The sequence below is a fragment of the Corvus kubaryi genome, unplaced genomic scaffold (genome assembly GCF_017639235.1).
Source record: "Corvus kubaryi isolate FWS band 111438036 unplaced genomic scaffold, C.kubaryi_AGA036_p1.0 138, whole genome shotgun sequence".
NCBI classification, from domain to species: domain Eukaryota; kingdom Metazoa; phylum Chordata; class Aves; order Passeriformes; family Corvidae; genus Corvus; species Corvus kubaryi.
The window spans coordinates 5,511,722-5,525,718 of record NW_024580672.1 but is presented as its reverse complement, the minus strand read 5'-3'; positions in this window follow the sequence as shown (position 1 = coordinate 5,525,718).

Sequence of the window (13,997 nt, the reverse complement as noted above, 5' to 3'; positions counted from 1 at the left end):
TGATTCCTGGTTTTTTCCCCCCAACCAATGACTTGGAGAAAAATGTGGAAGCTAAGACCGTTTCCTGTTATTGAGGTAGTACCTTTATGATTTATGCATCATCATCTTACTGCAGCCCATGAGAAGTGATGAGTGTTAGGAGCAGAGTCAAGCTTGTAAAGCAACATGGAATAGGACCAAGGAACCAGAGACAAGAACCTGTGAGCCCACCCCCTCGAAAACAGAAAAGTGCAACTTAAATGCAACAAGCTGATGCAATATATCCAGCATGCCACCTCTAACTTTTGTCTTTCCACTGTGTACAGAGAATATCCTCTTGCTTCAGCTTTCATGTGATAATGATTTGCATAGTCAAGTATCTGTTTAGAAAACAAAATGTGGAAGGAGACTGGTGGATGTTCTCTTCCATCTGTGCAATCTGATGTAGCCTGTGGACCTGGGGTACAAGTACAGTTGATGGGAGGTTTGGGGAATTGAATGTGCATCTTTCAAAACTGGTATCAGCATCTGATTCAACTGCAGGAGAGGCTGTGGAAAGAGGTAAAGAGGTTAAAATTAATACTAGCACCAGAAGAGAAGCAGATACTTGCAAATAGTAAAGTGCTTACTCTTCCAGGGGGTCTGAGTATACATGTTGCTGTCCCACTCCCAGCTCCCTTTTCAGCTTGTCTCCTAAGTCATGGTACTAAGGTACAGTTCCCTCTTGCAGGATCCCTCCTAGGGGGAAGTATCAGCTTTCCCTGAAGTGTGTCATGCACTCAGCCTGTGATAGATGTTTGAGCTTGATGAGCATCAGCCCAGCTCTAACAGGGTTTGACAGCCAGTAGCTCGTGTCTTGGCTGGATGGCTGTTGCTACTGGCCAGTCCAAGGGAATGTAGCCTGACTCTTCAACTCAAGCTTCATTGCTGTCTTTTCCAATTGCAGTGATTCTCAACTGGCTGGAAGATTGAACTAGGAGATCCCTGGTTCAGGAAGTCCTGCCAGGATATCTGAACCTCCTTTCCTCTTCTAGCAGGGTGAATTTAACTCTATAAACTACTTTTGGGATTGTCCCTTTCCCAACCCCCAAAGATCCCTTGCAATAATATGATTCTCACTGCCCCTGAAAACAAAGCTCACATACTTCTTAGTCATCCCATATGAAGTAAGCTACCCTTTTCTTTTCCCATCAGCCCCCATTTTACATGTGGGGAAATGGAATAAGAGCAATGAAATTCAGCAGATTAGCTCTGATTTGAGGTGCTTTCTTTATAGAAAGAACATGAGAAAGTTGTTTACCTTAAGTATGCTAATTTTAGCCTTCTAGAGGGCAGACAACAGGTTCAGGCTTGGCTGCTCAGACTCACTTGCTCTGTCGCATGTTGAGCAGAACATAAACCCCAAAAGATGTGTTTCTAACTAGCAAGTTTCAACCAGCAACTGCTCTTTCCTGCTACATTAACAGCGACATGGTATCTAGGAGGGAATTGCACACACTGAGGTAGTATCACAAGCGTGTAGTTTGCTTTATTTGTACTGTAAAAAGGCATAGGTATTGCACAATCAGATGTGGCTGGTACATTTAGAGGTTAACTGAGTCATGGGTTTTTATGGCCAGCAGACGTGGGTTTGATTGCTTAGACTGATCTCAGCATAACACAGGCATTTGGATTTCCCTGAAGCATTTCCCTCTTCAAATTCAATGCAGGGGTGCTTGGTCTAGGAATCATCTGGGAACATATCCACTCATGATGTACCAAACCACGATTCACCCTGGTGCTTGAGTCACTTGTCTCACTGGTGAATCCCTCATGCTGTGAAAGATAAATGCTGTGTTTCTAGTTCTGTGTGTATTCAGGCTTCACATCTTGCAACAGATGGCTTCTTGCAGCAGCCTTGTGTGACTGAAGATCCTTCTCTGGCCATGTTCCCTACTACATGCTTCCCCTTTCTTTTGGTAAACGGAGTAAATTAATTTCCTGGAGTCTTTTGCTGTAAGACTTTCTTTAAACCTCTTATCTGCTACCACTGTGTGCACAGCATGTGGGCAGATGACAATGATGATTAAATGGCTATTTCAGTCGTTACTTCATACTCTGCATTTCCTCCTGCTTGCAACTGTGTATCTGCAGTTTGTCCATAGATTTTTGTCACAAACCACACAGCAAATTATCTGTGTTACTGAACAAATTTCCTGTTTGTACATATGCAAGTGGTGGACAATGCCTTCAGGAAGTAGAAGAAATATTAAGTGAGTTGTTCAAATATTTCCTTCTAAGATTTGAGTTGGGGCCTGACTTCAGTAGGTCTCTATCAAGCTTCAAATTCAGCATATTCTATGTCCAGCAGCCTTTTAACTTTAGATTTGCAGTGTTTGAAATCGTGTACTTGGTGATTAGGCTCAATCTCTAGTTACATAGCTGAGTTACTGTAGAATCATAGAATAGTTTGGGCTGGAAGAGACCTTGAAGATCATCTAGTTCTAACCCCTTGCCATGGAGGGTTCTATCATCCAATGCTAGACATTTTTAACCTGTATTTAACTTAATCAGGGTTTGCTCTAAAGTTAATCCAGGCTTTTGGCTGCCTGCATATAGCAGAATACGGCAGAGGTTTCTGGGAAGCCTGCCCAGCCAGTTCAGTGGAGCTGTGCAAGATGCTGCAGAGGAATGTGTTAAACTCGGTGCAGTTACCACAGTCTATGTCAGCATAGGAATTAGACTGAGAACATCCTTTAGTACAGGACACTGAAGAACCATTTCTTTCCCAACTTGGTGCTTGTTTGTAGAGCTCTTCCTTCACTCTTCAGTACCTTGTCTGAGCACCTCCCTCACATGCATGAAGTGACCAACGTCATGTGCGAACTAACAGCTGTCACATGTCAAGCCTCCCTCTCCACTTGCTGCCTCTTCAGGATCTGTTTCAGGAGAAATCCCCATAGGCAAGTGGTGCATTGGTCTTCCTGAAGTCTTGGCAGCAAAGGCTCTGAGTCCTTTTGTCTCGGCTGGAAGTACAGCAATGTAAGAGCCGCGGTCTCTGGGGGAGCTGAAGCACTGGATGATTCTCATCTCATTTAAATGGCTGTAGGTACCTTCTCTGCAATACAGCGTTCTTTGGTTACAGCCTGCAGCTCTTAGACAGATGTTCTGTCTCATTTCACCAAGAAGCTGAGCCATGCCATTTGTCTCAAAGATACTGCAGCCATGACAGCAAAGGGAGCTCTATTTCTGCCCTCAGGGCTTGGGCAGTATCAAATACAAACTCCAGCCTTTATTCTTTATGATTCTAGGGTCAGATCTAGACAAGCTACATGACATAATGAGCCAGTTCTCTCTCATCTGTGAGGAAAATATTATAGGGGTAATTGTCAAAGCTGGTTGGTAACTTTTCAGATCTGCCAACTATATAAATATCTTTTTTGTGTGTTCTACAGAGCGGTGTCTATGGTACTGCCTGCTGCCACTCACATACCTACTAATGGTTAGCAGCCATCAATCTTAAACAGGAATCAATAATCAGCATTAATCACTATCCTAATAATTGTAGGATAATCTGTCTGAGGACCTGTTTACTGAAAAGCAGACCTGCATGGTGACAAAGCCAACCTGATAGGCTGATGATCAGGTGTCACAAAGTGTTTGGGCAAAGCTTTGAACAGTCTGGCTTTGTCTGGTGCTTGCCTGGTCACAGCTGAGCTTCACATGGTAGAAAAGCTGTGTTTGGTCAGGCCTAGAACAAGCAGATCTGGTTTGTCTGGCCCTGTGGAAACAACAGGTCAGAAACAGACTTGTTAATTTCCTGTGTTTGTGGAAAGTATCTAAGTGTTGCCTGATTTTCACTTGGCCACTGCATTTGACCCAACATAAACATTCCCATTAACAGGCTTCATAGTGGACTGCAGAAAATCAGATGTGATTTTGGCATGAAGAAAAATGGGTTTTTTTACATTTTAACCTAAGAGCAATGGATTTACACCACTGAAATCCTACTTAAGCCTGGGTTGTATCAGTATATTCAAGCTGTTTCAGCAGCAGCATTTCACAGCAGGTTTTTCTTATTTGGGGAATAAAAGGCCATCTGGAAGCCTTCTCCTTCCCAGGAACTGTACTGGTGAAACATTTTTTTTCTGCCATCATTAGATCTCAAAGGCTAATGAGTGCTATGTGATTTAGAAGTGGAGGTACTGGTACTTCTGTCTGCATAGATGGAGGCAAGTAGAACTAATCAATAAGCATGGCCAAGATTTAATTATGTTTCTTCTCCCTTCTGTTTTACAGGGCTAACTTGACAGCAGAGATATTAATAGTTCTCTTAAAGCATGCATGAGAAATGTTTCTGGAAAGAAAACTTTCTTAACAGTACTTCTGTCTCAAAAGGAAATCAACAGATGTAATAGTAGAAAGGTGATGGAGGCTTTGCAAAATGGATGTACTGGAAGCAAAGGGTCTGACGAGAGCAGTAACAGAGCAGGTTTGAGCTGCATTTGGGTGACCCACAGAAAGGTCTGGGGCTTTGCTGAAGTAATGGATCATATTCAGGTGTACAAATTGATCCAAGCAGATAGTGACAAAATGTTTTTCCATAAGCTTTTTGGGAGTTATACAGGTGGAGATCCAGAAAATAAGTTTGGGAATAAGCTAGCAGCTCACCCACAATCTGGATGAGTACTGGATGAAGGTTCTTGGCTCTGTTTGTGTGAAAAAATCTCCCAGAACAGGTGTTACCAATCATGAAAAGGGAATCTGTGCTTCAGCATTTGACCCAGTGAGTGGAAAACTGCCAAAGCAGACTCCGTGGGACTGACCACATGTGATGGGTCAACACTAAGAATTTAAGACCTTAAAACCACTGAAATCCTGTGAAATCAGCTCCTGAAAGACCTCGGAAATTATGTGAATCATAGTATCATAGAATATCCTGAGTTGTAAGGGCCCCACAAGGCTCATCGAGTCCAAGTCATGGCCCTGCACAGGACAACTCCAAGAATCACACCACATGCCTGAGAACTTTGTCCGGTTGCTTCTTCAATAATATATAAATACAAAAATAATAAGAAAATATGAAAACAAGAATAAAAGGTGTCACAAGCGGGTTGTTGTCTGAAGGCTTCAGCTGCTTTCAGAAACATGCAGTGTAACCTCACTGCACGGGCTGAACTTCCCTGTTCACATTTCCTTCACCTTTGGCAGAACTTGCTGTGCTGGAAATGGGAGCACCACAGAGAGGAAGAGGGAGCTTGTCCTTTGGGTGAGATATTGCTCTGAACAAGTTACTGGGGAGACTTTTGCAAGAATCATGTATGACTCAGCACTGGTCGAGAATTAAACACACTTTATTTAAAAATCTGAAGACTGATAAAGATCAATGAGGGATAAATTAGGAGCAACTGTTTGGACACCTATGCCCATATGTCAACATATAACTCTTATACATATGAAGAAAAATAGGCTTCCTTGTATGTTTGCCTGGCTGTTTCTTCAGGCAACTTCAAGAAAAGTGAGTCACGGGACATACTTCCAGTGAAGCATGAAAGCGCTGTTGAGTGAAACTGCTTCGGTTTCATTGTTGACACTTTATCTCTTTTAACACTTTATCTGCTTTATCAGTAGAATCACTTAAATTCTGTGGCCAAAATCATGTCAAGAGCCAGTAGCTAAGGAGAGGAAAATTTAAATAAGATGTAGGACTGATGATTGATTTATCATTGCTAACAATTTTTGAACTCAGTCTGGCTGAATCTTGAAAGATTATGCTGGCAGTCTAACAAGCAAAAATCCTTTGTGCTACAGAGATGGTCAAGTCCAACTACGTTAGTTTATGGTTTCATCATTTATAAATGCACATTTTAACAGGAGAACCCAGAGGTGTCAGGGGAATAAGGAAAAATCCTTGAACAACTGGAAAAAATGTAATGGGTGCTGTTATAGATCTGCAGGTTTTTTGTGATACTTCTTTATGGGTTTTTTTATTGCTTTTGGTATCATTTGACCTGCCAAAGTTTATCTGTCTCTAGGCCTTCCAAGATGAATGTTTTCACTATGAGTAAATTCACTGGGAAAAAAGTGCATGTAAAACCAGGTTTCCTGTTAGTAACGTGTGTGGTACAAGTAATGAATGGTATTTTCACACCAAATGTTCTTAGGCCAGTAACATTTCAGAATATATTTTGGATGTATTTTTTGTTTTCCAAATCTTGGGCCACTTAAAGCTGGAAAATATCACTTGTTTGTTCCTACTGCAAAGTTAAATCATCAAACTCTTCTTTTACTCTTTTTACTCTTCAGTCATTCACAAGGCTAATTAGATTCATAGGAGCAGTAAATGCAGCTCTTTTTTTTATTGCAAAGAATGTAATTCTCCAGTCCTTCCTTTGAAGTCAGCTGGCTTTCACCAAGGTTACTGAATGAGGAGCTTGGCTCTTTATTGCCATAACAGGTAAGATTCAAATTCTGTCCTTTTCTTCATAAATATGACGGTATCTTGCTGCTAATGGTGTTGATTTTCAGGCTCTGAAAATGGCTTATAACTGTTTGTGTGAGTTGGTGTCACTCGGATTGAGCCATATGACCAAGATGGCCCTTCATACAGTACAGCATGAGAACATACTGGCAGTGAAAGAAACCATGTGCTGCTTCCCCGTTCCCACCGTGCTGGTGAGTGCAGCAGGAGTATTTGTGAGAGCTTTGCCAGCGCTCTGTGTCCCCAGGCATGCACTGTCTGTGGCCTGACTTCCTGTGCATGGAGCGCTGGCGGGAGACAACTGTGCATTTGGGTCTGGAGGGGAGGTAAGAGAGGGCAGATGTGATGCAGCTGTGGGAGAGTTTTGGCTTTCAAGGGTCTGGATGTGAGCCAGTGAAGAAAACCAGAGAGAAATACCTGACACAAGTATAACGTGAATCCTGATACAAATCTCATGCCTTTAATATTGTGGGTTCTTCCATGCATTGTCACCACCGTGCTCTTGCAGTCCTGGAGCCCAGCTTGTTTCAGGAGGAAGCTGGTTTGGTTTGGAAGCAGCTTTGACTGTGTTTAGCTAGTCCGCTGTGCTCTGGGAGGTCATCAGGAAGGCTGAAATAAAGAAACTCTTTCTTCATAGCAAAATGATGAGATCAGAATTTAGAGTGTTTTATGATTTGTGAAATGAGATTCATAGAGGCCATGACCTCTCAAATTTCAGGTGTGGGTCCTTGTGGAGGATGGGAAGGAGTGCTGGAAGTCTTGGAGGGGTAGTCATGGGGCAGGCCTACCCCTGGGGGAAGCACTCAGGGTGTGGGGCAGGCAGGAAGAGGTACCTATGGGACTCCTTCCATCTTGGGCAGGGCGCCTGAAGCAGAGAGGGAAGGAGGCCAAGGGGGCTCAGAGCACAAGCTTTGCAAGTGGGAATGGTCATGGCATAGGTGAGGATCACACAGGAAGGAGCTGGGACAAGTATCATGAGACATGAGTGGAAGTGAAGCAGGGCCCAAGCTGAGCAGAGAGAGAAGTGAAGCAGCCCCAGAGATGCAAAGGAGAGTTCTGGAGAACTGCTGGAGCCTCCAAGGGGCCTTGCAGGGTTGTGGGGACTGCCCTGGCACTGGACTCGGAAGTAGTCAGATGTTCTTGTCACTGGTGCCCTCTGCTGCTGCTCAATTAGAAATGTCTCTTGTCCTTTGCCAACACTGTCAATATTTACCACCTGGTAAAGGGAGTGCTCTGGCATCTCACTACAGGATTTCTAAGAGAGTATGTGTAAGCATGGAGATAGGATTTTCCTCTTTGATAGAGTTTTACTTCTGAGAGCATTAAGGTCCCACTTCTTTACATCTCAGCCATTTGTGCAGTTGTCCCCAGTGGTCCCTGCAGGTCTGCCTTCCTTTGGAATCAGCACTGAGCTCAGATTCAGATATTCCGGGAGCTTATGTTTTCACCTGGACATGTCTGACATTCCCCTGGTACAGTGATTTTTCCAGTTTTAATCACACAGACGTGGCTTTATGTGACTGACTGGTACTGATTTTGTCTCTCACTCAGTGGTTATCAGTATAAAAGCACTGAGTCATTTTGTGTAGACACCATTCCCATGCATTGTGTGGGTACAGCATTTTTTCTTGATGAATATTCAACAGGTTGCATTATCTGAGATCATAAAATATGTTGATGACATTTGCTGAAGTTGTCCCAGCACTTCATCCAGCTACAACCACATAGAAGACTCCCTTTCTCAGCCACAGCAGAGACACAAGAGCAGCAGTTTCTGGAGCAAGGTGGTAGAAGGAGATCCCCGTGGGTGATGGTAGAGGCAGTCCCACTGCAGCAGTGATGCAGCCATGAGGTACAAGAATCATTGTGGGGCCTTTGGGGCTGTCACAAGCTCTGTGACTGCAGGAGTGCTCTCAGGCACATCATGTCGCCAACCAGCCAGTCCCTAAGCTCTGTCTCTACCTGCACCTCCAGAATTTTACAGCTGAAGTCCTTTGCCACTCTCTTTGTGCATCTTTTGAAAGCAACAAGTGCACAAGCATTAGTGTGTGTGGTGGCAGAAACAAGAGACTCTAGGAAGCATCAAGTATAAATTTGCTCATTTTATAAAGTCTGTGCAGACCCCTTGGAAAAAGAATGGTCAGAGCAAAGCAGGGAGAGAAAGGTCAATTATCTTATCTCTGAAAGCAGAGATGGAGACCTCAGAAAAGGAATATTCATTGTCTAACTCCACAGCAGAATGATTTTCAGCTTGTTATTAATGGGCTTTCTCTGTACTTATTTGACTTTCATAATCATATCAGAACTGGATCATAGCTTTTCCTTTCCCAGAAACCTGCCAGGACAAGGTTGAAAATCAGTTATCATATTGTAGAGAGGCCTTCTTTGAAGATCATGGAGGCATCACTGGATAATTCCGCTCATATCAATTCCCATGTTAATCCAAAGTGTTTCTTCTGAATTGAATTTCTGCATATTTATATAAGTGTGTTGGAGTAAAGAGTCCCTTCTCCTACAGAGATTTTCTTTGATTTATTACAGGCTGTCTGCATTTGTCATTTCTTGAGCTGGGGTCCCAGACAAGGTACAAGAGGATCCTTCTAGATAGACTGAGGAATGAGACTTAACTTTGTAGCCTTCCTGCTGCTAAGCCCATCCTTGAGTAGGGAAATCACCGTGTAGCTGTAACTCTTTGCATGAAGTGTTTTGTGGTAGTGGCTGCTCTGTGCATTCCAAGGAGCTGAACAGCAGCAGAGAGAGGAGGATTCCTTCAGCCATATTTGCCATATGGTTTTAGAGTTAGACTCTGATCTTCCACAAGCTTCTGGCAACATTTCAGACCCTGGCAATCCCTCCCAAGTCCAGCTGTTAGAAAGAAGTGATCTTTATTTCTCCAAGCAAGACAAGTGGGAAGAGATGGTTTATGAATTTGAGGCATAAGTAGGAGCCCAGCAGCTTTCAGGAAGACTGGATGGTATAGTAATGCTTCCATTTACTGTCTTTAATAAAACAAAGATGGGAAACCCCAAGGTGTTGGACCTCTGCAAATTCCTAATTCATTGCCTGTGGGAGCTCCAGCATGGCCGGTACCAGCCAGGAGAGGGCGCTGGGATCTCAAAACACCCGGCCTGAACACCTTACACAGTCGCTGATGGGACTGAACAGCAACAGGATATCTCTCTCCTGCATTCTCCTTTTCTGATCAGAAATTCTTAACAAACCAGCCAAGCAGCAGAAACTGTTCATTTCTCAAAATAACATAGTACCGGTTAACACAGAGTATTCACCCAGTCATGTTTTGGTTTGCTTTGCTTTGCTTTGCTTTGTTTTGAGTATATGTGGGGGTTATTGTTTGTTTTGTTTTGGGTTGATTGTTGTTTTCTTGGGATTGGATTTTTTTGCCATAGGGCAGCCACCAGCCTTTCAATGGTCTGTTGCTAATGACACTGTTTACAGACCTGTTCCACACTATTTCTCTTCTGGCAAGGAGGACACACCAGCGGTGGGCAGGAACCCAGCCACTACCTATAAACAACATTTGGGGGGGTTGTGTGTGTGTCTCCGTGTGTGTGTTGTTTTTGTTTTGGGATTTTTTTTTTCACAACTTCTTGGTGGATTTGGATGCAAACTGGACTACAAAACCAGTATTCACTTCCCGATGAAGAGATAAAATTCTGTTTCCCCCAGTCCATCATCTCTGTCATTATGTGAACATCATCATAAATTGTACAGCAACACACAGCTGGAAATGCGTGTGTAAGAAGAGCCAGCCACCAACCTTGGGCCAGACCAATGCTCCATCTGTGCCAAAGACTGTCTGGCAGTGGCTGGGAATGCATGAGATGTGAATGTGTATGGCACACATTTCTGGCTGCTTGCAACATACTCTGTATTGGCAGTCAAAGAGTCAAAAAGGTGGTATTTGAGAGCGAGGACAAGGCTTTCCTCACCCTTCCACGCACAGTCCTAGACAGGGACAAGGAGAAGACTGAGTGAAGGACTGTAACAAGAATTTCAGTTGTGTAACTCTTGATGGGATTAATTGGTTAGTTCATGAGATCAAGGGTGTAATTCTTAGGTTGAACAGGAGATGGAGTTGTTTTGCATTAGATGGCACCACTGAGAACCGGCCTGAAGGAGAAATTGCGGTCTGACATGCTTATTTTAGGAGCAGCCTGTAACATGGAAAAGAAGTCTGGATCTCAGGTGTTAAAACATCTGTGCAGAAATCCAGCTTCTTGGGGCACAAAATGATCAATCTCTTGTACAATCGCTCTGTCAAGGAGTATATGACTTTCAGCACAAGCTATAAATGAACATCACCCACGTTTGTCCAAATTTCTGTGGCCTATCTGCAGGTTGTGCACATCCCAGTGCTGCAGGCTCAGGTATGTGGGATATGGTCCATATGTCCCCCCTCCACTGATGCAATCACTTTGCACCTGGTCATTTGTTGTACAACACATTGCCATCACTGGGGCAAATAATGTGCCTGGCCAGAGGCCTGGAAAGAAAGATGATCCACAGAGCACCTGAGGAAGCAGCACATTTGCAGCACCTCACCTTCTCCAGCACAAAACTTGCCAAGCAGCCATCTGGAGAAATCACTTTGTTTATCCATAATAGTGTGAACCCTGGTGCTTCTTGGACTAGGGATAAGCCAGCCAGCAGTAGAAAAGTAGCAGAGGAATGTCCCATTGATTGTGGAGCCTGTTATTTAATTTTTGAGCTATACAAAAAAGTCCATATTTATAGTTTCCCTTGGAGGGTGGCAGGGAAAAAGGAGAGAGATGAGAGAAACAGCATATAAAGAAACATATTACCTTTTTGATTTTTCCCCCCCAAATTTACTTAACCCAACACAGACATAAGGAACTTACCAAATTATCACACCAATAGAGTGAGGCTATATATACATGACTCCAGTGGATTCAAATTTCCTTCTATATCAATAAAAAATTAAATGAAAAAACAATGGCTGAAGCAAGTAGTTTAGAATCCTTTTTAAATGGTTATACCATGGCTATATATTACCCAGCTAGCCATATTTATTTTTATACGTATATGCTTTGTCTCCTCTAAATTTGTTTGTTACTTTCAATTCCTCTTTATATTAGCCAAAATATATTTCCCCTTAGGTGCAGAAGGGGAAGCACCTCAGAAGTGCCTCCTTGGTCTTTGTACATCCCTTTCTTTCCAGTAGCACAGTACGTCTTTCCATGGAATTAAATGGGACTCCTTGCTAGGGTCCTGCTTCCTCCTCTGCAGGCCACAGTCCCCTGCAGGGTCTCAGAAGTGGGGTCATGTTACAGTGCAGATGCTGCAACACGTGTATCAATCGACGAGGTCTGTGGAAAAGAAATAGATATGGACCGATTCTTGGTAGCTGTTTCAGAGATGTTTATTTCTCCAGCTGCATGGCCGGGATCTGCCGAGGAACTGAGGTAATCACAGGACCCGAGGGTCCTTGCCCGTGCAGGGGAACACAAAACAACCAACGGGGAACGAGGCTGACCAGGGCCAGACAAACCCGGTGCCTCCCCTCAGGGCCCCTCTGCCAGGGCTACATGGCAGGGGGAAGGGACCCCAACAGAGTCACAGCCCCTCTTCCAGAGGCTGCTGCTCACAGGCTGTGCCCTCCTCCTGCCTCTACTCTGCCACCTATTTTCTTTTAACCCTGTGTACCTGCTACCCCCAGATAGCTCTTGTTTGCTGACCAGGATTTTGTGCTGAGGCTTCCTGCTAGCAGCACTTGGAGACCTCTGCATCTGACCAGTCTCCTGTGGGGAATGACAGCAGATCCATGCTGCTTGGAGCTGGTTTTCTGGGCTCATATTTTACTTAGAGTCTTCTCTTTTCTTGCCCTCCAAGTACACAGTCTGTGAGACATTCAAAGTTCAGGACCTGCTCTTAGGGGTTGGACTGATGATTTTCTGCCTCAATATCTTTTTTCCTCCAGGCAGCAATCTGCAAATGATATTCAAATGGACCCATGGAGAGCAGAATTACTCTGCCTCCAGGACAGACACAAACCACTCATAAGGATGAATCCAGTTTGAGGCTAGGGCTTGAGGAAACTCAATTCAGGTTTAGGAAAATCCCTTTATTGCATAAAAAGAGGGCGACAATGTTCTTTTTTTTCTTTCTCAATTTTTCCTTTATTAAGGCTGAAACATTTCTAGGCAGGCCTTTGCCATCACATGATCTATAGGTACCCCCAGGTAGGTAGGTATGCCTGGATCAAATAATATATAATAATCCTTCCTTAATAGCTCTTAGTCTAAAGCATCAATGTACCTTACATGAAAGGTGCAGTGAAAATGGTCATGGAACACTGAAAGAGGTCATGGAAGTTCACTCTTCATTTTCAGTTACACCTAGTTACAAGGTCTGATGTTGGAACCTTTCAGGTGATGCCTGGATCAGCTGAGTTCATTAAGAAACATTTAACCAACCTATTTGCCCTGATAAATCAAATATCCTTCTTGCCAAGCCCTTGTGAAATATTAGATAAGCTGTGCAATGTTCGTTTTGCTTCTAGCAGCTGTGTCGTCTGAGCTGTTGAATACCAATAGAATGTACAGTACAATCTATGGATCACTCTGCATCTTTTGCCATAGTACTACTGGGAGATTTACTTCCATTAATAACTTCATCTGAAAGTCACAGAGAAAGAAGGGAGAGGTACCTACCCAGATACTTTATTTTCTTTTTTCTGACAATTTTTCATTGAAATATCATATGCTTCACACCTCTTAAGTGGGGAAAATAAATCAGAGTTAGTGTTCTCCCCTTTCACTATTCCAAATAAATGAAAAAGGATAGGGCACATCTTTCATGTTCATGAGAGAGAATGCATTAGGCATCACCATTTCCAGAGGAGGTGATATGTGTAGGAGAAGGTGCTGCTTGGGAGGTGGGGGAAGAGCCGCTTTCACACATGAGGGAGACAGGAATGACACCTGAAGCAGAAGAGTCTTCCCATGGGCCCTTTTTACCCAGTGATCCTATGCATGAAACCTGTAGTGAGGAAGGACTGGAAGAGCTTGTTGCATGCTTTGGAATGGGGCAACAGAATCAATCCTGAATTCAGACTGCTGCCATGGAAGAGAATGGTCCCTGTGGGCTCAGAATCAATCACTGTTAAACATTAAATGAAACTCAAATACAGTGATTAGCTCAGAAAATCTCACTTCACTATGAAGTAGTCACATACTTTGTTTTAATCAAGTGAACTCTGCCTTTGGCTCATTGACAAGTTTATCTTTTATGTTAACTTTCAGGACAGTACTGTTTGTGTCCCACCAGGAGTACAGAGTCTCCTACCCCGATACTGCTTCTGAGTTCATGCAAGTTCTTGTTTCTTTTGGGATGCAGGCCACAAATTATACAATGGCTCAACATGCACTGCCAGAGAATTTTGTGGCTGATTTCCACTGTGATGAGCAGACAGTGGAAGACATCCTAGAAACTCCCCATTGACCCTGCAATTTCTTCTTCTCCCTCTGTCACCATGTAGCTGGTGTAGGCCCTCACACAGGGATTGACGGGGTCTTTG